The following is a 25,316-nucleotide window of genomic DNA, read 5'->3' on the forward strand; positions in this document are numbered from 1 at the left end:
TGCGTGGCAGGTGGGGGGGGGGGGAAGGTCTTCGAATAGGCGAATGATCGATGCGACTCGATGAAAAGGGAGAAATTGAAGTTGCATGGATTTGCAAGTGTTGCGACTTTTTCGTAATATCGAACATATGGACGTTTTAATTTGACTGCGTTCGAATAGATTTTGAGGTTGATGGAAATAAGATTATTGTCTAGATTTTTGGTGGTATCCAGATATGAAAAGCGAGTGCTGGAATTCGCGGATATTGAAACACGATAATCTTGAACACAAAACTAATCAAAATTTTCGAGCTTCGTATTTTTCACGACTATTGAAAATTGAAATTGTTAAAACTCAGTTTGGACCGAGTTTAGGTTATCTTTGAATTTGAAAGTATTGAACATCGTAAATCTTGAAGTTCGAAAACATTAAAGATTCGATTTAGATCAGATTTAAGTTAGGTTCAAGTTTACGTACATTGAAAGCTGTAGTTGAGATTTTTAAACGTGGAAGCTTAATTTAGTTACATTTAAGTTAAACCTTGGTTAGTTTCGAGGTTGCAAAGTACGTTTGAAAACTCGAAACGTTAAAATTCACTTTGTTTTAAATTGGGTTTGATTCGAGTTTAGGTTTGACTTGAGTTAAATCTGGATTAGGTTTGAGAGAAATTTACCAAAGTCCGAATTTAGGAACGCCCTGATTCGCTGTAGTGAAATTTGATAACATTGAAACTTGGCAAAGATGGAAATTCATTAGCGTCTAAATTTATCAAAGTGACAATATGGTAGCGTTGACATTTGATAGCATCGAAATATCCAGATACAGAGGTACAGAAACGTTGACATGTACAGAATGGATATTTCGCTTAATTAAGATCCGATATCACTGCATTTTGGTTATATTACAGCGACATTAAAGAGTTCTGACAAAACATCGACATTAAAAAATGGAAAATTGTCGATTCTACAAGTCACAAAAAATTATTGCCTATATAAAGGTAGAATTATCTAAAAAACAGATAAAGACAGAAGCATAGAGCAACAAGCTGAAAATTATTAACTACAAGCGATCATAACTTTGAAATAAATGTAACATAATTGGGTTAAATGTAACTTTATAAATAAATGTATAAATTAAATAGGAAACTTTAAATGTCACTTTTAATGTTTGTCGATATTTAACAATATCGAGTTACAATTAATTGATTGACAGTCTATACTTTTGCTGCGTTGATATTTTACATAAAAAGACAATATGAAGAAGACAAATTAATGAAAAGTGATGAATTAAAACAGCGTATAACATCGATATGTTGAAATGACCAAATTTTTATATGATTCTATTAATTCCAAAAAAAAAAAAAAATAGAAATATTCATTATTTGTCCAATTGTTACAGAATATATAATGAAAAAGTGTTTAAGAATACATAAATTTATAGAAGAGCTCAAAACAAATAATGTTAGTTATTTGATTATCCGAATAGCACGTATTATGAAAAATTTAAAGGCGTAAGAATACGCAAAGGATATGCAATAGACAAAAATATATAAAATATCCAAATTGCGATACTTGTTATAACATTTTGATTTCATTTTATAATTGTGTTCATAAAGATATGGATCTGCATAAACATCTGCGGTCTACTTGTAGGTTTTCTCTAAATTGCCAAGACTTACCGCATGTAGAAACGCCATAGCATCAAAAACTCGATATTCCATAAGTAGGTACAGATTTCAACTTACCTGAAACAAAAGAAAATGATGAATTAAAACCTAAAAAACATCTATATAAGATACATTTCAAATATTGTCTATCTTATACATACTATTTACTTCGAACGATATAGAAAATAGAAAAATAGTGCTCAGTAGCAATGATTTTCCTCCTACAAAACACACACAGACTGTAAGACATGAACGATGGTGAACACGACACACGAACAATGATGTATTCCCTGTTTCAAAATCAAAATCAAAAAGTCAATTTCATTTAAATTTAATTTCAATTTATATATCTCCCTTAATGTCATTTAATAAGCACTTCTAATCTCACCTACAGCCAAACGATATCAATTGAATATTAATCCTTGAAGTATTGACAATATCGATCGTGCATAAGCCCCATAATATAGATATTAGTTCACGAAAGATTCAACATCCCTGAAATACACCACCTTAGCTTCTCTCTCTCTCTCTCTCTCTCTCTCTCTCTTCTCAAACTGTTTCTCTTTGAATACCACAGGGTTGCCGATGTTCATCGCGGCAAGAGCTCCCCGCGCCACTTTACGGCAGCCAAGTATTTCCTCGTCACCTAAATTTACCCATCAAAATTTCACCGACGACCGAACCCGGAGGCGCCAAAATACCGCGGCGCCTGACGCGTATGAATTCCGCCCGTTGTAGACGCGTGTCGTAGCCCCGTTAATAATCATAGAGTCTCCGACTATTCGACGTGGCCTCGCGTTGTTTTACATGCAAATCAGACAATTGCGCCCCGATATATATACAGCTGCATAGAGGCTGGGGTTAGGGTCTTCGTCTATGGGCATCGGTAGTTTAATTAGATTACGGCTGCACGGCTCATCGTGCTTCACGGTTATCCAACCCTCTTGTGCACGGGGTGACACGTTACGCGGCCGGATTGATAGCCAGATAGCCCGACTGTGTTATGGAGGGGATACCGTCACGATGGTGATGGTAGCACGATGGAAAAAATACGCACATGAAACGCAGTGAATTTTTATGTCAAGTATAGCGGAGAGCAACGTGCTCGAATTTCGTGCATGTGGCACCTTGATGTATCGTCCACTAGCTACGACGAAAAAATTTCAACCCGGCTGTAATTGAAAACGCGCAAAAATGCAAACGGTAAACAGGAAACAAAGTGTTCACGAGGGCGAAACTCTTTCTGTCGCGTCACTTTAAGCAATTGTTTTACAGGTTTAATGAGGTTCGAGGAGTTCAGCTTTCCTTTTTTTGTTTGTTTCTGAGAGTGTGTTTTTGGGTTGAAGGAATATTTAGTGGTAATTTTGGAAGCGAAATTGAATCCTATATTTGGATTGAGTGATGAGTTGGAAAAGAAAAGTGACAGAAAAACGAATGTAAGAGTAGGTAGCTATGATCTAAGTTGATAATTAGGATGCCATGCAGATCAAAAGTCGTAATGTAAAAAGTTAATAGTATTGAAATTCGATAACGTCTGAAATCGGTAATATCCAAAATCCGATAATATCAAAACTGAAAGTGTCAATATTCGGTACTATCAAAATTCGATGGCGTCAAAATTTGTTAACACTCAAAATCAAAGACGTAAATATAGCAGCGTCAGAGATCGATATCGTCAAAATTCGATATTATCGAAACTGAATAGTGTCAGTATTCTATACTACTATCAAAATTCAATAGCATCGAAATTTGGTATCCTCAAAATTCGATACCGTTCAAAATCAATAGCGCCGAAATTTAATAGCGTCACAATTGGATATTATCGAAAGTTCTGTAGCATAAAAATTTAGTATCACAGTATTTCAAAAAATCGACGATGCCAAAGTTCGATAATCTCGATATTTAATACCAGTAAAAACGAGAATAATTTGATTGGCTATCGAATTAGGAGAATAACACTTTTACAGATCGCGTGTAAAACGCGAATAACTAATATTTTTAAAACTTTCTTACACCTACGATTCCCAGCATACTAAATATGTACTTCCTGGTTGATTCAAACAAACCTACCTTAAGATCATTTTCTCATTTTTCTTGGTGGATCTAGAGTATACGATATTTTCTCATTCTCTTGTTATTAAAACTGATATATAACATCTCATGATACACAACAAGTTCAATTACTATGTGTAAAATTGAAGATTGAATTTCAAGACATCGAAGTTTAGCCGACTCAAATAACGCTATCCTATCCTACCACCAAAATCCAATTATATTAAAATTTCCTATCACATTTGATAGGTAGATACTACCAAAATTCAACCTCCTAATCTCGTAACTCAATATCTTAGAAAATTATCACTCAAATTCTCTCTCACCTCACATGATGATATTCATACGCCTAATATTCACGCACCTCTGATACAAATTCATATCCACTCGTTTCTCATTAAAATCACCACCCTTCAACTTAATCTGCTGCGCCATACAATTTACCAATTTTGGCGGGCTAGCAACGCGTCTAGAATTTCTTTGCCGAGTCAAGATTCATCTTCAAGACTTCCTTACAACTTCACTGTCACCCTGTATCCAGCACGACGAGCCTACTTCCGTCGACGCGTTTTACGACAAAATATAATTTGAATCCTTCGCGAGAGAGTTCTAGGACGCAGCTGGTTTCGAGATGAAAGGGAAGCGTTCTCGAAGATGCGAGAAAAAAGAATTCAGCAGGAACATCCGAAGTAGCCGAAGGGTAGAGAAGTCGAGGCGTAAGGGAGAAAAAGAAACAGGAAGAAGAAAAGGGGGATGGCACGTCGGGCATGCGTGTAGTTACATTTCCATTCGAAATACGGCTATGTACTTACGGGTTTCAGAATGTGGAACGCCATAAGTAATTCAGCGTGGCAGCATTCTGTGAGCGGGGTACCAGCGTCGCGACGTGATACAAGGGAGAAAGAGGGTGCAACCAATGGGAACCGTTCTACATTCCGTACTGCTTCTGCCTACGAGACTGTTTCCGATTTTTCTTATGAAGAGATAGCTCTGAATGCTCTATATCAGCCTGTAACCACGGATGACTACTTCCATATATGATGGATCGATTCGATGAGAAAAAATTTCTTGAGACGGTCGCAATTGATTAAGGAATAACGAATATCGTTATTGCAAGATTTTTTGGATTAATTTCGGTTCCAATTCATTTACGAGCTTCTTTACGATAATTTACTATGCAAGTAGCAATGCAAATGGATTGACAATGACGAATCGTAGGTCGTTTCTATATTTTTTCAATTGTACTTTCTAGTAGCGCAGTGTTGAACATTCTAGAGGCGTGTATTGTTCAATCAATTCTCTTTTTTAGCTATTAAGTAACGTAATAGCCAGAAGATAGAAAAAATTTAGTTATTATATTTTTTCTCGTAGTCTTCCTATTAAAGAAATTACAGTGTTAATAGAGAAAGGTTCGAAATGTAAAAATACCTATATGTCGGAATTAGAAACACGATAAGTGCATTCTAAGCTTTTATGTTTCTTTATTTACGTAAAAATTTCATCAAGTAAAGAAATCAACTTGTTCCGCCCTCAATTCCATTCGTTTGCCTCGAACCATCGAATTTTCAGCAAAAAATCGATATACCGCGGTACCAGCCATCAAATTGACAAACATCTCCTTTAAACTCGACGATGCAACAAACTACACGAAGTAATATTCCAGCAAGTAGACAGCTACGATAAATAATTCCCCAATATTTCCGTGCGGACCGTTCAGACTTTCCCGAGGACGCAACATCGTCGCGATGAAAATCGTCCGCGCGTAAATCACGTCGCCATCATAATTTCAACGAGTCGTCTCCTTAATTCGCCGATGCTCGAATTACGGTTACCCATGGAACGGAGCTTTCACCGCCGCCGTGCACGCTGAAAAAGGGATGAGAGAAAAAAAACGGATGGGGAAAAAAAGGAAGAACGGGACGAAAAAAAAATTGCGAGTGATTTATTCGTCGCGAGGCGGTCCGTCGAACGGAAGTGGCGCGGGATTTATGGGCAGGCCACTTCCGACTAGATTTTATCGTTTATCAATAACGCCCGAATAAAAGTAATACTCCGACCGGCGGGCCACGACAAATGGATATTTCGTGAAGTGTGTTACAGGGAGTCGTCGACGGAATAATACGTCGACGAACGCTAGAGAAACTCGTCGAATACCCAACCCTTTTGTATCGTTCCAGACGCCGCATCGATTCTTCGACTCTCGAATGCACCGACTGAAGAATGATATCTGCTCCCTTATTATCGAATATTGTCGCTCGTCTGGAGCATTGTTCCTTTGTTGCAGCGTTCACCGTCGACGCGTATTGGGACGTTTTACGAGTAGCGAGGCGATTATTGGTGAATTCGCCGAGCTCCACAGGCTTTGAGTTCAAGCTCGTTGCAAAGCTTTCCATCTAGTTTCGTTATCATTAACAGCCGTTCTTCTCTCACCTTTTATAATGGTCCCTTTCTAATTCTTTTTCTTTTTTTTCTAGACTGATTTGGGTAATTTCTTCACGTAATACGAATCATTTGAAGAGTTCCCGAAATGAAATACGGATAAAAATTTTAATTTGTGATTAAATTGATAGCCATATTCGATAGTTAGTAACGATCGTATCAATTTAGCATCGCTTCGAAAGTACTTTAAGAATTAAGAAATTATCTCAATAAATTTATCTTTCTTTTCTTAGCAAATTCCTTACTGAAAAGGAACATTTCTTTCAGAAAATTGAAACCAAATACAGAAAATCGTTGATAAATATTTGACAAACTAGAGTTTGGTAATAATATTTTGAATTACCGTTAATCTGAGCGTATTAATATCATGGAAGATTATACTGAAAAATAAGAACAATTTCGTTGTAAGAAAATTTCAAATCAGCCATATTTTCTTTTTTTTTATTTTCAACTGTGGACAGTAAAGCATCTAACAACAGTTACACTGTAAAATAAAGTCTGTCTGTCTAAGCTAATTGAAGAGAATTTTGATTCCACTGTTGGCTTTAAAAACAAATGTATAAACACGTAAACGTCATTCGGTGTGGAAGTATTAGCGCGATAATACAGCCAAGAAAACGTAGAGCTAACCTAAATGTCTATTATTCCACAGGGTACTTATAAATGTGAGGCTATTTTGTCACAGCGCGATTAAACACTCCGGAATAATCAAGGAACGTGACTAATTTAATGTTTCTACTCCGTAGTACTGCATCAGCATAATTCAAGTGCAAGAGTGTCGCGGAAAATGAAATTTTATCTTCATACGAAATACCTCCGGGCATCCCTCTACTTTATTTCATTTAAATATACATTATAAAATGCCGCAGAATATCGGCATGCTCCTTTTTTCTTTTCTTCTTCTTCTCGAACGAGCGTTCCGAGCAGATGGAAATTCTACGAGTTTACAAAGTAGCTGCGATAAATTGCAGCGACGATAAAATTGAAATGGAATCGCGATTCGATGGTACCATTCCGCACACGGGCGGTTCTAAAAATGCTAACGAAAGACGCATACGAGAATCAAGAGGTATCCTTACGGAATAAATCCGAACAATTCGAAGCAGATTCATCTGATATAAATCTATTTGCCGATTCGATGTCAACGTAGTCAAGGATATTGAATCGTCATAAAAAAAATCGTGAACTGTCGTCGGCTGTTTACGAAATAATGTTCGTTTGTATTATTCGTTTAGACAAGAAATGATAAGAGTGGACAAATTTTGCTACATACAATTATACAAGGTTTCCCAGGGCTTAACAGCCAAACTTCGTAGTTATACTCTATTAGTATAATCGAGCAAAAGATGTTATATAATCCATTTGAAGCTCTATTAAAAAGTTACAATAAAAATAGGAAATACAGAGAAAATAATACTTTGGTCCATAATTCATAAGAAAAACATTCGTATATGTTGCTTGAATGACTTGTGATAAGTAAGACAGATTTTTAATAAATGCACAGAAAAGACTTCAAATCCAAGATGTGAATACGTAATACTTAAAAAAAGATATCTATATATGTATTTAATAATGCTTGATGCATTTCAATACCCCTTTATATTCGTGTGGATTTAAAACTTCACTGGTTAAAAATGAAATAGAGTAACATCACGATATTTGCACATAATTTTAGATCAGTCGTGCACAATAAAAAAAAATACAGGTTATTTAATTACTATGAAAAGTGGTTGCCACAAAACTAAAAAAAATATTATAAAAATCTGTTATAAATGAGCCAACATTCACGTTCAATGCGAACCAGGTCGTTTAACGAAGAAATATAATTTTCGAGTAAAGTTTGGTCGTTAATTAAAATTAAGCAGCAGCTATTTCGCGGAATATCCATAAACGCTATTTAATATATGGCCCGGTCGTCTTTTTATTGGTCGCCATTTATTTTTTGGAACGCCACTTCTTGGTCGTAATTTGCGTGGCTGCAGTGCAAAAGAAGACGCCTTGCTGCCTCTTAATGACCCGAGCTCGTGACGAAATTAAGGTTGGAACACCGTGAGACGCCACTTTCTAATCCCGCAAAGTGCACGGCCGCGATAAATTAATATTTCCGGGTAGAAACATCGGGGCCGTTTTGATCGATCGCAAGTCATTTCGGAAAGTACGCGGGCAACTGCACCGGAAGGAACCACCGAGCCGAGCTGCAAGTTTCTTCGAAGTCTGGCAGGACTTCATTAACGAGATGCGCTAAACGTTCTCGTCGAGAAACCTCTCCAATCCTTTCTTTGTGGTTCTAAGATATTAAGGCCTGTGTTGGACGGAACATTCCTCCATGAAGCGTTTTACCATAATAGTAGCCAGTGGAATACCAAATATTGAAATATCTTCAATCACGCGATAGTTAATTAATACGTAATGCATTCGATTGGTTTGAAAAATTTGCAGCGTTTCTAAAAGCTAATATTAATGCTAACGACTGGTGCTGTATTAATGCATGGTTTGAATTGCAAATTTTTTCGATTGATTTATATTATTGGATTCTATTTTTGTACATTATTACATTATAATGGTACATATAGAATATTGTATTATAGTATATAGCATTGTTATAAAAAGTAATTTCAAGGATTTGTTTAATACTTTGCTAGTCATTACCTGTCTTTCATTTAGATTCAATAATTTGTTTGATGATGAAGTTTGAGAAATATGAAATATTTATTCTATTCTACACTACTATATATTTATACATCTACTGAGAAAAGAATTTTGTAAGTTAAAATGCAAGTCCAGATTATATCAAACAAACTATAATTGTAATAAAATGTTCAATTTCAGATCCAACAGTTACAACAATAACAAAATCATGATCAAATAGAGTAAAATATACATTATACGATATCATTTAATAGTCACTATATTTACACTATTTATTAAACATCAATTTTTTACATCATTTGTTAAACACTTTTATCTTGAATGATCACATTAAACAAGACATTATCTCTATACATATAAAAGCAGTTAATATGCATAAACAGTAAGAATTCACTATCATTGATGTCGCGAAATAACTCGTCCGAAACAAGCCTCAACGAATTACCTCAGACATAGATAACGAATTTGCGAATTGAAATATCACGGGATGTAAATGCTGCTCGTACAGTCGTGCACCGTGAAAGGATTTTAATTTCAGTCTTGATCGAGCCACGCGAGCATCTTGTACGTCCAACCCCGATAGCGATCTGATGAGAAAAATACAGCTGGCACAATGGAGACGGGCGCAATCTTAATGCGCGTATCACTTATCGCGTATCAGCTTACGTTCAAAAGACAGGACTTAATTAGATCCATCGAAAAGATAGCGACTCTCTCTCTCGCCGCTGAAAATGAAGGCCCGCTCGCACATGGGGAACGAAGCGTGGCCCCTCTGTTCCGTTAAGTCCCTTTCACACGAGATAGTTTTGATAAGTTTATTGTGTTAGGTGTCGCATCAATACGGTGTCGTGACACGTTGCAGATCGAATTAAGACTTCGTTACAGACCAATCTTTAGTAAATAGTATAAATACTATGGTTAATAAATCTAAATCTATAACCCAGCTCGTACTTAAGTATAACTGATAACCCATCGTATTACTATCTCAAAAACACAATACTCAATTTGAAACTCTTTAACATTAATGAATATCCACATTGCTCATAAAACCTCATCGAACGCCATTAAAAAGCTCAATTGATCTGCTCTTAAGAGAAGTAAAGAAAAAGGGAGGACGGGCCAGGCACAATTATCGACAGAACGATCTTCGTTATGGATACTCGTCTGGACGTGTGCCTCGTAGTTTTATGATCTGTGTAATGCGCTGCAATGGGAATTAATGTCCCCGGTCCCGCGGCTCGATAAAATCATCTCGCGAAACACGTACGCCGGGGCACTTTTATGTATATTCATCCGACAAGGCACGGATCGCGTCGCGTCGTCGCCGTGGAAATCAACCGGTGATTTATGGTCCCCGACTCCCCTGGTCAGCATCTGGACACGCAGTAACTCGGTGGCGCTGTCGCTGCACCGAGAATTGCAGTAAAAAAATTTAAATGTTCCCTTGCACGCTTTACGACGGGGAAAGAGAGGAAAAGAAAAAGAAAGAAAGAGACAGGGTAGCACGCTCCGAAGAAATATTGTTCGAAAGTTTAATCTGATCCCTAGGAAACGTATTCCTGGGGCTAGTTCTGACCTTTCAGGATATTGTTACTAATCCACGATAATTATCGCGCGATGTTTCGCAACGGGCAGGGCGCTAATATTCTTTAGAGCTTGAGAACACGTGATCTCGATAGAGGTGTGCTAATTTTTATTTGCCCTCACGATAATGCGAGGTTTCACAGCGACGATTATTACGTGAGACGATAGATGGAAAGGTACAAAATTAAGCGACGCTTGTAATAAACGGCACCAGCCACCGATGTATTCATTAATGCACGATCAATGTATTTATTGATGTTCGAAAGAACGCGACGTGGACACTGGTCCGAATGATTAATGCATTTGTAAGTAGTCAACGTGATTGCTCTACCGATTAGCGTAATCGTTCAGGTATTAAATGCGTAATGTTTCGACTGTTTATTCTGTATACCGATATGAATGCACAACTGATCGTTGATGTTATTATGATGTTTATGGCCGGGAAAGATCCAACAGGCTGTTTAGTTCTTTTCGAAGTGATTTGAAGCATTTAGTGATATTCGAATCGTTCAATCTGTTTAAGGAATTAATTATAATATTGATTTTGAATTTATATCGGTTTCGTGATACGGACTAATTTCGTATGCTAATAACGTTTATAACTTTCGGTTGATAGAATCACCACGTTGACAAAATATTAATTAGAACGTTAATTAAAGGAAACAACTTTTAACTCGGAGGCGACCGTATAAAACAGTTATAATATTAATTAAGGTATTAATTAACGTTTGAATTTCGCGCCATGCTGATTTATTCTCGCATGACAAGCGTTAATTAATATCCTAATTAACATTCTGAAGTTTCCGCTCTCTAATTATCTTATGCGGTACTAATTAGTATTTCAATCTCGTCTTATCAATTATTCTAAGATACAAAATCTTCGTCCTGTTAATCAACCTTAACGATGATTAGAATATTAATGAACACACGTCCTTTAGAAACAGTTGAACGTTATTCAATAACCTATCACATTCTTCCAAATCTTACTGTTGTAGCTCGTTAACTAACGCGTTGTCGAAATCTTCCATATTCTTACGTTGTCAACAGCCTCCAAATATTAAGTTGCCAATTAACATGACTATTTACAAATTGAACAAACTTCGGAATATTTCTTAATCATTTCGTGGAGCCTTTAGTAAGAAATAAATCAGTCTACTCTTCATAATCTCGCCATTGCAACTCGCTGATCGATACTTTAAAAAGTTTTAAAAATTTCCGCTTAATCAATAGACTCTAACGACAGCGAATGAATAGCTACACTATCTTCACTAACCGTTGAGAAGCTTAACCAGCGAGTTACATCGATCATCGTACCAGTCACCGTCTCGACTCACTCCGAAATCACTTTAAACATTCACCACTTCGTTCGAACCAATTTTTTCTTCACCCTCGATAAGTTTCCCTCTTCCAGCCCCTTCGTAAAGAAACATGGTTGGCAGTCGGTCAGCCAGCCACGACAAACGAGAGCCTCGAGCCAACGTGGACGAGTAGCTCGGCTATTCCATCCTATAGATCAAGATCGTTGAATTATTTAAGCCACAGGGGGAGGACACGGATCATCGTGGTCACGCGATACACTCGACTCTTTCCATAGTGTATAGTGTATACTCTAGAACACGAGTCGGCGACTCGACCTCTTGAGTCGACCCCGATAATCCGCGACTTTCATACGGTAATTACGGAAATTCGCGAAGGCCAGGCGCCGTTGCACGACGCTTGGACTTTCTTTCACGTTGTAGACGCTGATGCATTCGACACTCGACCCCCATTCCTCAGTGGCCCTTTCGACAGTGCCGACCCACATTCACGAATTAGCGTGTTAAGCACGAAACCCGCCGCGAGGAATTTTTCGCCACGGACCCGCATTCATTTGCGATTTTTTTACGCGGCCCCACGACCCTTTCTTCCGGCTAATGAAGCGAACCCCTCGACTTCGCGGCCGGAACGCATAATGCGCTGCTTCGGAGGAAATGTGCCACGATAATTTGCTCTATCTCGACCAATCTTTTTTGAATATTCTTCTTTTGGGGTTCGTTTGGGAAGAATAATGGAGTCGTGGTTTGGCATAATGATTTTTAAACGAAAATTATGTTAGGTATTGTAAGATTCAGAATTTTTAACGATTTTAACAGTTTTCTTCTCGTTAATATATTTTCTTGCTGGCCGTTTAGAAAGAATAATTGCTTCATCGTTTGGTACAACAACTTTAGAGTGAAAATAGCGTTGCGAGTGACACAATTCAGATCAAAGCTCGATACCTTCAAAATAAGAAATCAACAGAAAAGTCGATAACCAATAAAGAGTAACAAAAGAATAAGGAATGTGCCGGGTAATAAAGTTTGGGGGGTTAATAGTCAATGGAATGAAGCAACTGCGCTGTCTCGTTGACAAGTACATCGCGGTTCGTCAACGTTTTTAACGAAACGTACGTGCCTGGTTCTGTGGCAGAGACTCTTAATTATTAATTAATCGGACCGTGGCCTCAAAAGCTCCAAAAGGTTTCTATAACATCGCCCCTGACAAAAATATCGGCGTTTGTTCTTGCACCATGGAGATTTGAAAACCGGTTGAAAATATCGACGGTCTTCAGAGGCAATCTACCGAATGGAAAGTAAGATTTCACGGTTTTCCTATCGCGAGCGTTTCCTCTGGCCGACAGGATGCGCGAATACTTCTTATAAATCGAACGAAATCCGATTAGCCTTTCTCTGGGCTACTCCTCTTCTTCGTGGAATCGGAGCTGTCGATTCTTCTTTTTGCTCGCGTTTCATCCGAACGTCGGTGTTTCTCCCTGAAAGAGCGTCGATTTTTTCGTTCTTCGTGGAAATAATTGTCGATCGGCTTTATGAAAATAGAAATTGATATTCTTCTTCTACGATTTTTTAATTTTGAAACGAGGTTGCAGTTCGAGTTTGGGATCTTTCACGTTCGATTTTGTGATAGAATAATGAAGATTTACTCTCAATAGAAGTTAGTTACACTATTGAAAAAATGTGTGAGATCACTATGAATTTTACAGAATTTCACAATTTAGAGAAAACTCGGATTAAGGTTTCGGGTTAGGTTAAAAAATTTTTTCATGAAAGATCTGTCGAGATAAAGAAGATTACTGTTATTAGAAATGCTTTATTCTAAATATTCTTTAATATAAATTTTTCCATTATTATCATTAATTAAACATTAGCAGGAGATCCAGTACTGAATTGAGAAAATGATTCCAACAATTTTATTTGAATTAAACAAATTATGGATATCTATAGAGCCGATTTCTAATTAATAAGAGAATAAGCAAAAGATTTAGTACAGGTACAATTGATAAAGTGATTCCAAATTCTCGACTGCATACCTACAATCTACATATGTATCTATATTATTTGGATTATAGTTTAGACAAGTTAGCAAACTACGCGACTATGTTTCTAGAATTTAAATTAGATCGAACTTGGGCCTAGTTAGATTTTGAGTTAAATGTTGGTTTCGGATTTTATGGCTGTATGATTCATACTAATGTCAATTGTAAACGATATCTAGATTAAATCTACATTAAGTAGAACTAGGATCAATATGCATCCAGCTTTACCGAGTCAAGCTTTCAAAAGTACTTACATATTAGAGTTTCAAAAGTTTTAATCTGGTTCCGACTTATATGTAGCTTTAATGGTTGATACGCGATACATATATCAAAACTGTGAAATTTTATCTACGTTTCATCTATAATTAAATTAACTTCTACTTTTATAGAGTTTATGTGTTTTGAATGTGTATCTTCAAAGAGAACTTGACCATGTCTTTAAAAAGAGTAGAAATTTTATAAAAAAAAAAAAAAAAAGAAAATGGCGGAAAAAGACAATTATGATGCATAAAACTAGTAGTTTATAACAGTTCTACTTTATGTAGGCTGTATGTGAGTGAACTAGATTAACGTGTTCTTGATAATTCATGTCAATTAGCTCACTACAAAGTGAAATTTCCTATTTGGAATTCTGTTAGTCGATATCAGATTGTAAATATAGCTACAAGCTGGCAAATACTCCGTAAGATAAAATGTCTCGCGATATGTACATTATTTGTTGTACATTATTACCTTGCAGTAAAGCAAAACTTGAACCATTTTGGTGAACATTTTTTTTCAAGTGAACGATATTACATTTCGAAAATGAATGCACCCTTTGTCCCAAAAATACATAAAATTCGTAAGTGAATGATGAAATACTCCAAAATAATATTGGAAGATTAATATATTACAAATATTAAGTTATATTACGAAATGGTCCTAAATCCATTTGGAATTTAACAATACGCAAAGCATATTCGAGAAGCTTGTAAAAGAGCATGATATCCATTCACAATTGTCGATATTGTTATCTCTACGGGAGAGTGGTCTACAATTTACGATACCATCAAGTTGTTTCTCCGCGATCTTCCCACAGCACCGATTACGTGGACACTGCAAGTGGAGAAATTGTCGCGGTGCCATTTCGAATTATCATTTTACACTCGTCGCGTTTCTATATAACACAGACCTCTTTTACCGTTACCGGCAGCCATCGACGATGGTGTTTTATGTTTCGCTGCACGTCACCGTGCGGCTTACGGGCGAATGTAAACCTCGTGGTGTACGTATTCCCGATAACGTTACGTTTCTTGTGTCGAGACCGATGTACATATACGTTCGAGCAACTTGTTCCATCATACGAATCCGTCTGAAAACTTCGAAAGCCACCATCGTCGAATTTTATTCGCCAACGACGATCAAAATCGAGACGATATCTCGATGGGCGAATGGGCTCGCGACATCTGTCACAGCAGTCAACATTTCTGTTTCGTTAAACATGATGTGTGCAAGATGCACGGTTAATTGAGATTGTAATTTTTAGTGTTGTTAATGGAGAATATCTATATTTGTTGAGGAGTCCTGGAATAACTTGTTCCGAATTTTATTGGGTTGTCCGAAAAGTTTTTTTTGTTTCATAAGGTGATAATAGATGAACAACAATTTCTGTTTCATATTGTTTTATTGAATTAGCTATGATCCATTTCGTTCCATTTCTATTATTGCATTCGTGCATAATTCAATAAACTAATATAAAACAACATTGTGTGTCTATTATTTTCTTATAAAACGAAGGAAATTTTTCGGACAACCTAATATATATTTTGCTCTGAGAGCCGTAACAGATTGGAATGTACTATAACCGTAACATTTAAGTTTTGACGATGACTTCTTTAACTGAAAATCTTTAAATGTTTAAAATTTAGCTTTTTAATCGTTAGAAAAAAATCTAGGACATGAAGTTAGTACAATTGAGTATTTTTAATACCTATCCTTCAGCTGTGCAGTAGTTATTTTCATATATTATCCCATAAATATGGAGCATTCCTAAGAGTATTAAGATTTTGCAGAAATGTTACTCCCGCGTGACAATCGAATATTTCGCGAAACTTCCTCTCTTTTGTAAAATAATCAGAAGAAATATTATTACTCTTTTCTCTCTTAACAATGACAATTTCTCGAGTATTAAAACGAATCACTTCGAACTGCAGGTTTTCATTAAAATTCCAAACAACGTTCTAGAAATTATATTTTCATCAACAGACCAAGCAAAGACGCGCGAATACCTCGGTTCTTTAATTCCGAGACTTTAACGCGACAATTAGACAAAAACGGTACACAAAGCTCCGAGGCGAGCGAAAACAAAAACAACGACGTCGATGAAGCCGGCCTCGACGACGAAGGAATTAAAACGGAGAAATAAACGAACGAATAGAAAAAGGAAAGAATAAAAAAAAAGGGAGAAAAAAGACGAAGCAAGAACGACAACGGGGCGAAAGAATAGAAGAATTAATAGAGGCTCCTTCCTCCGTAAATTTTTCCATAGTTCAGGGGATGAACGTCGAACTCTACGGTCCGGTTCTCAATTTACATTCCGGACAAATCCAATTTCGTGCGAACAAAACTGACGCGCGAGCGAAGAACGGTCAGCCCATTTTCTCTCTTACGACTCGCTGCTGTCGGTAATTGTTCCAGTCACGCGGTTGGTACGTGATTATCGAAGCAAGTATGAAGTATCGAAGCCGATCTCGATAAAAGGGGAGACGCTGACCACTGACGAATGTCCAGCACGACAGACAAGCTCTAGCAGAGTAAACTGTTTCAACATGTCGTGCGGATCGAGGCTATTGTTTGTTGGAAAGAGGGAACAAGTGTAAATGTTTTGAAAGTTTGAAAAGAATTTCGTTAGTACGAAGATTGTTCGAACGTGTTCGAATATTAGAAAGATTCAAACAGAAAATCGAAGCTAAATGATGGACAATATGAGAGATATAATCACTTGAGAAGCTTGAATTAAGGTTTCATTTAACTTTAAACTTTAAAATATCTAGACTATAATTGAAGTTTCATAAAAAAACGGAGGATTAATTATACTTTTAACTATAAGTAAATACGATATATAAATAATATAAAATAATACAGATCAGATCATGAAACGCATTTAAACAGTAATAGAAATAAAAATTGAACGATAAGAAATAAAAGAGAAAGTCCTTCAAACGAGGAAGAAAGAAATTATAGAGATATTAATATAGTATGAATGATAGTATGAATAAGATCAAATTATTTTAGAATCTGCTAGCTCAACAATTTTGACTGGTAAATACTATTATGAGGACATATCTAGTTATTTGAGAAATTAGAACGTGTTAAAACGTATCTTGTTATTTAAGAAACTGGAGCTCTACATATTATATATCAGTTCTTCATAGTAGTATAAAATATAATTTATTATACGATCACATATGTATTTTTACCAACTTGTTGAATATTTCAAGAATATCCGTAAAAATATTGATTGACATTTTAAATATAAATATTTCGAAAATATTAATTGATATTTCAAATAAAAATACTTCAAAGATATTGGCTATCACTACACATTAAAAGTACACACTTTTAGTCAGGGAAGTGAAATCTATTAAAATCAGAACTTTTCATATACCATTAACTATTATAAATATCTTATTTGTACCAATATATTTCACATTTTCAATACATTGACTATTTTCATTCACATTTCACGTCATATATATAGATATATTATACATGTGTACCATCATATGTATTAAATATTTTCGTTTACTTCATTCAAATTTTTACATATAAAAAGATAACCAACAAAGTGCAAATATCAAGGAATATTGTTAAACAATCTAAACCTAAATAAATGTGTGTCTTATCTTTTATATTTATATACATTACTTGTAATATTTTACATATTTTCACATTTATAATAACAAAAATAGATCTTTGTGACATAAATGAATAAAAATTCTCAATTTAGTACTTAATTTCTTGCACAAAGCGAATCAAATAGTGTATTATTTTTAATTTTAAGTCTACTATATAGGTTATTAAACCTATTTTCTGTACAATACTAAAAATAACTTACCTTTATCTCCATTACAATTCTCCTTCTTCGCTCTTAACTCGCAGTTATCATCACTAATCCATTTTATTCGCCATGATAATGTTCCTTAACCCTCGTTTGACGTCTGCGTGACATACTACATATCGACAGTCAACATAACACCGACCCCACAACACATAACAAAAAACTCAAACAAATTACGTCGTCATATTCGAGAAATCTTTTTCAACTACTATATAAATGTGTTAACTATTCTGAACCAACTTCCACCGACTTTCCACAGTAGAATTAGTTAACTTTCCGTTATCCACGTGTACCGACACGTGGATAACACACGTCTGCAACGCGACTCTTCACAACGAGTAGAGAATTCGACATTAATTCGCGTCTATAAAGCGAACGCGTCGATGGCCGACACGTAGGCGCGAACAAACTGGCACCGCGGCTTGTTTACAAACGAGCTTGTAAATTGCTTTAACGAACCACTCGTCCGCGCGAGAAATGGCCTGCTGATAGGCACGGATAAACCGTACGGATCCAGGTTTCGGCTCGTGTTGCTTGAAAACATTAGAACCTGCGCATCGATTTTCACGCGGCGCATGTTAATCGTCGATGTTTGTGTGTGTATGTGCGTGTGTGTTTGCAACCGCGTATTTTCGACGTGCGTGCTTGTCTATCGCTGGTAAATAGCTGTTGCTAGTAATTGTTATTTGTTGCTGGAATAACCGGGGAACAATTGAGACCGCGATTTTTTATCGTGCTTTCGTTATATGCGCGGGAGAAAAAGTTCATATTCACCTCTATTCAGGAGTATTAAAAAGAGGCACTTAAAAAGGTATAGTAAGTACGTAATATAAAAAGTCTTTGGAATATTATTAAAACTATTATTATATCGATATTGGCCACTATATAACTTAAAATACTAGATTGTAATGAAACATAGCACTGCTTCTAAATGTCCGGATATTTTAGCTGGTTTATAATAACAGTATGTGAATTTCACCGAAGTGTACAAATTAATAATGATTTTATAAGTAGGAGCAGCTCATCGGTCTATAAATCTTAATTGTCTATTTAAAAACATAGCAATAATATATTTTATTGCATATATTTACCATTTGAATATCATTAGTTGTATTAGTATCAGAAGTATTCCTATCAGATTACAAAATTCTTCTTAACCTAATTTATAATTCGAAAATGAAGTTTATAATGTTTCTATAATAGTTTCTAGTATAATAGTTTATGATATCTTCTGAGCCCAAATTAGATCTATTGCTAGTAAAATCAAAGCCATTAGTATATTTATTTTAACCCGAAATCTAATTAAAATTCGACATAACGCGTGGTCAAAAGAATCGGGAATTGGTTTGCCGCGCAGTTTTAGTCGAATAAACGATCCGAAAATATGAACGAATTTCGATCGAACGAGGGGCTATTCGAGTGCGCGTACGTTGATTACACGAAACATTGATTGGTCTTATTTGACAGCAGGCAAATATATTGCACGGAAGCAGGCTGGTCAATATTTGGTAAAACAATGAAAATAACGTTCGACCATAAGCGATTACAAGTGCCAGCGAACATTGAACGTCACTTGGTCGGTATTATCGGCAGATCAATCAATTAAGGAAGGTACAGTTTAATGATGACTTCTATTAGCATCCGAAGTTCTATTGAACTTTTACAAATGTCAATCGTCAATTCGTTAAAAATTAATTTAAAACTAAAAGTAATTTCAGAAATATTTTAAGTTTTACTACTACAAAGAAATTCTTGATTTCTGTTTAATTTTTTTATAATTAAAGGCTATTAAGGTTTCAAATTGGATCCGGTTAAAATTTATAATAGAGTTCGATTAACTCTAACTGATTCGAATCTACTTTAATTTAGGTTCAAATTAGAATTATTTGAAACCTAATTTTTCGCTTCAATGCTACTATATTCTTTTTCTACAAAGAAATGTTTAATTTATAATTTTTTCTGTAATATCAAAATCAAAAGTTTCTTTGTAAAAAACGAATATTGCATTCAAGCTAGGTTCAAGATAATCTCAATCTAAATTAAACTAAGTTAGAATAGGTTAACGTTAGTCGAATTCAGAATTCTAATCAGATTTAAAATTAATCCTGCGGACCTGCTTTTTTACAGATTATTTTTCAGATTACAGGTATATCACGCTTAAATTATATAGAATTATTACATAATTTAATATCAAATCGTGACTACCTTTAATCCAACCCAAAAACCAATTATAATTAATTCATATCAACCTCTCTTCCTATTAAAATGTAACCAGAGCTAATCAAAATTAGTTCTATAATGCATCAATGTTTAATAACAAATTACACTACAGCTGGCACCACGTACACATGTGTAATTCGGAGCAATTTCCATTGAAAGCGAAATAAAAATCAACAAACCAGATTTTTTCTCGACACTGATCTTTTCTCTCAAAAATTTCCTCCCTCCTATTATTTTCCGCTTGCGCCGCGTAGCAAAACGGGCGCAAAAAGCGCGGCGGAGGGGTTAAGCGGGGAAAGGGGCTGCGCGTTATTTGCGCGGACACGCGAAATTGCGCTCACAAGTGTAATTAAAATCCAATCAACGTTCGACATTTATCAGGGGCCAGTTTAAATATTTTACTCGGCGATTGCGTATCGTCGCATCAAAAGTGTACTTAACGCAAATCGACGTGCTTATCAATTCCATATTACTCGCGGAACACGTCCAACGATTTTCAGAACCTCGCTACACTGCGCTTTATCTCCCTCTTCTCTTTATGCATATACATACATATATCTTTGCGTATGAGTTTGTATACATCGACGTTCAAAAATTGGCGATCGAGCTCGAACGAGGATAATGTCCCGATTATATAGATGAATTGAATAGCTAAGTATTATGAAACAATAAATCATCTCGATTCGAGTTAAATTAAAATTTCGAATCGAATGTTTATTTTTTCATCGGAAAGTTTTAGACGTAAATATCGTATTTTAAACAAATCTCGCTAAAACATAGAACGTGTTATTAAAAATCAATTTTATTATCAAATAAAAATACATACAATTCAGATATCTTGACTAGAAATTGTATTCGTAAAAGATTGATTTCTGATGGCATAATTCGTCGTGACTACGTGAAAAAAACAATTTTTTTTTTTGTTTTTGTGAAATTGATGTATTCTAATTTAAAGTTTTACTTTGGGATAAGATTGATCTCAAATGCACATTTCATGGTAGTCAGGCGTAAAAATAAATCTTTTTCATAGAAAATTATTGTATCTCGATTTGAAATTCCACATTAGAAAACTGGTAACACATTCTACGCTGGACACATAAAAATGCATGTCTTCACAAAAATAAATTCTTGTATTTCGACCTAATATTACGTTCGAGAAAAATTCGATTTCTAGTAATGCGTGCTCCAAAAGGATACATCTTTCTATGTAAAATTTTGTTTTTAATTTAAGAGGAAAACCGTAGAAAAACTTGTGTAACTGAAAAGAAATATTCAATATCAATATAAGAGTAATCATATCACAGACAAAAGAATTTATAAGATAACATGCTAATCATTAATGATAAATCATTAGTGAACGAGCTAAGTATTCTCGACTTATTTCCATTAAATTCCATTTTCTTGGTTTTCCCATATTAATCTTGTTTGATAATCTCTTGTAAGTTCCCCTTTTTTCAAATTTTGATCATTATTGAATCATCTATTTTCCACTTTTTTGATATTTAAGTAATTACATACTTACTATTTAGCAAAAGATATATCCAATATATCAGATCTCAAAAATAAAAAATTTATTTTATAATATCAAATCACACACACGAATTATAAGTAACTAATTGTACTAATTTTAAGCTTAAAATAATTTATTCAATCCTCACCACACGACCTTCAATAATAAAATATCCTCATATCATTAAATTGTCGCGAGGAGATTGAAAATTCGTGAAACTCATTAAAATACAGCGACGTGGCGTGAATTACTGTATACAATAAATAATTCAACTTTTCTCTTGCGTTATACATCTCTTATATTTATCTGCGTAAATAATTAAAGGAAAGTAGACAATCCATTTTCACTTCTAGTAAATGCTATTTTATTATCTGTATCTTTTTATTAAAGTAACATTGTAGTTTTTTAAGTTTATTTGCGTGATAACGATAATATTTCCATTATCCTTAAGTTGTTTTCCAAGATTGCTCTTTCGATTTCAAATAGTATTTATTTAGTAGCTTGTCAACTTCACTCTGCGGCTAATTGATGGGACTCCATTCGAAAGATTACCGTGACCAATGTATTATAAATTACCCGCAGTAATCCTATCGTTTGCTTTGATTCGAGGTATTTCTGAAACAGATTTGGAACCAAACAAATAGGTGTATCTGGTATCGAAAATCCTCGAACAATTAACGCTTCGTACAGCGGTAAACCGTGATTTATTGTTAAAGCGACATTCATTTTTGAATAGCATCATATGGAAATATTGCCATTTCGAATAAGAATTAACATATCGATTTGCAATGATTTCTAATAGAACTATTACATAATAAATATTATATGATGTTAGGTAATTTAAGTTCTTGTAGCAATTATTATACTCAAATTAAAATAAGGAACTAATCAATCACAATTATTTTTTATCGCAAGTAAACAAAATTCCGATTATGATTGATTAATAGTACGAACTTGATTTTCTTTCATTCCATTCTAAATAATAAGGGTAATAAACTAGTTTTACATTGAAAAATTACAAATAGAATTTCAATTTCTCTATGAAAAATTTTTCTTTCCAAAATCTGAAGGTGCTAACAAAGTAATTATACAACTTAATAACACATTCCCTTGAGTTTTCTCTATAACGCATAAATAATTATGTGCATGCATATGTTTCGTCACCCTCCGTGTGTCGAGACACGATCTCGCGAGCCGTATCGATTTCCCTCGGATAAAAGCAATTAACGTTTCGACGCATTCGTTTCTTCACGTGTGACCGAGCCAGCCGAATTACACGGAAAACCGTGCGTGCCTGATCGATTTTATTCGGTCAATCGGAGAACATAGTGAATATTTTAAATGTACAAGGTGTTTCAAAATTTGGAGATTAGTTTCAAAGCTCATCAACACTACAATCATCCTTCGTTACAGTGCTAACGAAGCTTGATAAAGTTTCGCAAAACATACCGAATGTATTCACAAAAATTTTCCATGATAAGTGTTCAGTGTTTAGCAAAAAATAAATAAATTCTCTTACGCTGATTGCAGATACGCAGTTGAAAACGTCTTACAACTTTGAAACTAATGATATTTGAACCTGTATTTATTAAGACTATTTTGCTTGTTTTCCTGAGCACTACATGTTTCTAATGTATGTGATTCCAATTTTTTGAAATACCCTGTATACGCACTGTATATACCTATACATGCATGTATTTATAAGCACATGCGTGTACATAGTATCAGGAAGAAAACTCGATGATAACCGGTCCGCCGTGTAATTACAGTGTCCATTAATTATCGGCGCGGCGCGCAACTTGTCCGCGCGCGTGCACCTTCATTAGTGGCGACGACAAACGTTGCGGAACATTTTATGGTGTCGTTTATGATCGAACGAACCGTGTCATCTGGACTCTATATTTCATGACCATCTGCTGTTTAACAAAAAATCATCATTTTCCCTGAGAAAACCACGTCAATGATCGATCGAAGAGATCCACGACAACATATTTTTAGGTTATGTATAACGTAATGGCGGACGAAAAATGGATTCCCCTGGTGTCCCGTGTAATTTGTGCGGATATTATAGAGTCATTCGCAGATTTACGAGCATTTCGACGAGTTCTCTATTTAAATTTCCGCGATGTTGTCTAAATGCAAATAATCTTAATGTACCGGTCGATTGGTTCAGTTTGCTTCTTACTACATAGTTAATAATTACAGACCACCGGGCTAGAAATTAATGTTTTTTCGTCAGTTCTAGTGAGTTACGCAAAAGGTGCAGAAGCCGTTTGGTTCTCGTCGAATAGCTCTTGATTGCTGAATGTTGTCCCGAATCATGTAATTAAATCGTTGGACCGTTTAAAATCCTACGAGTGTTATCTAAATGCTAATTTTAATTAGCTGTTGATATGTAAGTAATGATATAGGGTATCGGATTGAAAAATCCAGATGGAAAATTTGTCTTTATCTATAAGACGTGATTGAAATAATGACAAGGAGAGTTTAATAATTTCTTAGATTAGTGCAGTTAGTTTCTTAATTCTTAGCTAACTATCTGATCTATTAAATTTAAAATTTACAGCTAAGTAAAGTAAACGAGTCGAGCTAACTAGTCTTTAATGGCTACAATTCTCGGCTAAACTTGCCCAAACTCTTGTCATTAGACATTGATGAGTCTTGTTTGAAGCATTGTAAACATTGTCCAAGTGCTTCATCGAGCTAATTGTGTGTGAATTACAACATGCATTTAGCAAGCTAAATAAGATTCGAAGTCCATTTTCCATTGATGAAATTATCTTTTTAAATATATGTCACAAGATGAAATGATCAATGTTCTTCATCACATAATTCACAACCTTCTTTTCATTGTTTTTATTTTATCACTGTGTTATCAATTTGTACCGTCGTATTTTATTAGAGACAATAGTCAAATAGACATAATAATGATAGACATAATCAGAGTCAATAAAAACAACAATTTTAATGTCTTGTAGTGGTGCGAATGGAGCACAAAACTTATCGATGCTCCTTAATGAGCGAGTTTTGAAGTTTCTAACTGAGTGACTTCACTTTAGTATACTAAGAGTTAATGAAACATAAAGCACTGGCTAAAATACGAAACTGTTAGACGTTTCTCTTAATAAATTGTCTGAAACGCCTGAAGAATCTTTCAGAAACACGAAAACTTGGACTTCCCGACCAGTGGATCGAATTAGCAGAAACAGTTTCGAGCTCGACTATAAAGGAACAAGTATATACATAGCTAAGACTTAAAAACTCTCTGACTACTGTTGGCGCATATTTTCTCTACCCTCGCTCTCTTCCGGAATGCAATTCTTCAACGTCGATGGACACGCGATGGGCCGGGCAAATTCAACCAACTTTCTTCCAACTCGAGATATTTTCGAACGAGAGCCTGATATACCTTCATCTCACGTACGTCTTGCTCAATTATTGATAACTTTACCGAAAAATATCCATTAAAGATGTATCTCGCCGCCGTCGAGGGACGATCGTATCCTAATAGACTGGATTTCCCTCGGTTCTCACTGGATTCCGGAATGGCTTTAAGTAATTTCATTGGACTTTCGATTTGGGAAATTCGCTAAGATCGATCGCTTTCCTCCTTTGATATTGTAAAGCGTTTCTTCAGCTTGATGTTGTGATTAGGAAGTCGATTTGGAGGAACTGAAAAGTTTCTTTGATATTTTTAGTGATTGCTTAAGTATCAAGATTTGTGTAATGCAGTTGTAAATGATCTATTAAACTAATAATTTAAAAG

At 35.3% G+C, this 25,316-nt stretch overlaps 1 protein-coding gene across 3 annotated transcripts in view; it reads right to left on the minus strand.

Moving 5' to 3' along the window:
• Positions 1 to 25,316, minus strand: part of LOC100748420 (protein slit) — a 592,701-nt gene that overhangs the window by 199,369 nt on the left and 368,016 nt on the right. The window contains exon 1 of one of the 3 annotated variants that reach the window (XM_033322367.1): positions 17,818 to 18,332. The exons of the other annotated variants lie outside the window; for them this stretch is intronic. The gene's annotated coding sequence lies outside the window, so the exon portion shown is untranslated. Of the gene's footprint in view, positions 1 to 17,817; positions 18,333 to 25,316 lie in introns of those variants that run through there. 3 annotated transcript variants of the gene reach the window in all.

This window comes from Bombus impatiens, unplaced genomic scaffold (genome assembly GCF_000188095.3).
Source record: "Bombus impatiens unplaced genomic scaffold, BIMP_2.2 scf_0633, whole genome shotgun sequence".
NCBI lineage: Eukaryota > Metazoa > Arthropoda > Insecta > Hymenoptera > Apidae > Bombus > Bombus impatiens.